The sequence below is a fragment of the Amborella trichopoda genome, chromosome 8, assembly GCF_054954075.1.
Source record: "Amborella trichopoda isolate Santa Cruz 75 chromosome 8, AtrichopodaSantaCruz75HAP2 v2.0, whole genome shotgun sequence".
In the NCBI taxonomy this organism is placed as follows: Eukaryota; Viridiplantae; Streptophyta; class Magnoliopsida; order Amborellales; family Amborellaceae; genus Amborella; species Amborella trichopoda.
This window is the reverse complement of record NC_142343.1, coordinates 5253035-5254245: the sequence shown is the minus strand read 5'-3', so window position 1 is coordinate 5254245 and position 1211 is coordinate 5253035.

Sequence of the window (1211 nt, the reverse complement as noted above, 5' to 3'; positions counted from 1 at the left end):
TACTAATCGGTAAACTGGCCAGTTCAACAACCCTAACCAAACAAGTCTCGAGTGATCAAAAAAGGTTTATATATATATATGAAAAAACTGGGATTAACTCACTAACTCATATGAACATATGAACCCAACGACCCAGATTGAATCTATCTGATGTCCAGTAGTGTTTGAATTTTAACTTTTTTCTACAAATTGAAGTCGTGACCGTCAAATCGACCCAGATTCAATCTAAACCATTGGACTTATATATATATATATATATATATATATATATATATATATATATATATATATATATATATATATATATATATATATATATATATATATATAATAAAATAGGAAAATACATTTAAAATATGATTAAACAAAACACATCCAAATGACATTCAAAATTAATGGCAAAATGAATTTTAAAGAATCAATTTGTGCCTAAGATATTTTTGAACTTTTTAAAAAAAGAGAGGAAAATGTAAAAATAAATATTAATGGCCAAAACAATTTCTAATATTTGTCAAAATGACAGAAAAATATTAAAAAACATATTACACACAAAATCCCTTATTTTTGGGGATTTTATATTTTTATTTTATATATTTTTTTTAAATACCCTTCCAGTTCACAAGAACGGACCGAAACTTTAAATTCCAAGGGCAAGAATTTGAACTGCCTGATTTTTAATTTGAACCATCCATTTTCAAGATTTTCAAATGTTTATAAATTTCCTTGATCATCACTATTTTTGAAACTTCAAATTTTATAATTGGATTGCAAAACTCTGTAGCTCTGAAAATGAAATTTCAACATAGTTTTGATGTGCACCTTACTTCAATAGTACAAGTTGAAGTCTTATACAAACCTCACCCATTTAGGACACCACAAAAACACTGCATAAATAAAAGAGCATCCTTGGTTCGTAAGGAGCTCAAACTCTTCTTAAAAACAAGCTAAGGCACCGAATTTGGAAAAGATCACTCAAACAACAAACTTTATTTATTTTAAATAAATTCCATTGCTGGTGATGGGTGCGATTTCCACAAATATTGATAACTAATAAGAACATGGGAAAATCATCAAAAGACCCATATGAGATGAATATTTAACATTGTACCCATATTCTTTAATTTAATTTCCAAAACCCATGAAAAAGCTCATGATCATAAGCTGGAATAGTGTCAAAAACATATAATGATAAATAGTGCATACCTCGTGCA